Source organism: Lipotes vexillifer, unplaced genomic scaffold (genome assembly GCF_000442215.2).
Source record: "Lipotes vexillifer unplaced genomic scaffold, Lipotes_vexillifer_v1.1 scaffold1129, whole genome shotgun sequence".
In the NCBI taxonomy this organism is placed as follows: domain Eukaryota; kingdom Metazoa; phylum Chordata; class Mammalia; order Artiodactyla; family Lipotidae; genus Lipotes; species Lipotes vexillifer.
This window is the reverse complement of record NW_006789022.1, coordinates 2647014-2647349: the sequence shown is the minus strand read 5'-3', so window position 1 is coordinate 2647349 and position 336 is coordinate 2647014. Positions and strand designations below refer to the sequence as shown.

At 41.1% G+C, this 336-nt stretch overlaps 1 pseudogene; it reads left to right on the top strand.

The window, feature by feature from the left end:
• The first annotated feature begins 168 nt into the window (after positions 1-168).
• LOC103071319 (39S ribosomal protein L40, mitochondrial pseudogene) overlaps positions 169-336 on the top strand; it is a 16286-nt pseudogene continuing 16118 nt past the window's right edge.

Sequence of the window (336 nt, the reverse complement as noted above, 5' to 3'; positions counted from 1 at the left end):
GGGAAAGAGCTGAATAAGCCAGAGAATGTTCATGCTATAAATACTATATGGCAGTAAAAAAGAATGAGGTAGAGCTATGTGTATTAAAGTGATAAAAGTAAGATGCAGAAGGATTTAAGTTATTCAATAAAATACTATCATGAGAAACAGAGGAAGAGTTGTGGGGCGATGGAGCAGCTTGGAGGCTGCTGGGGCTTTCAGGTGGGTGGGCACCTTTGCCACTGCCCCTTGGGCGTGTCTCCTCCTTGTTTCTCTGTCTTCTTTCTTCCCCTTAACTGTTCACTAAAAACAGTCATTGTATTTCATTAGGTTATATTTGCCCAATTCTTAGGGAAA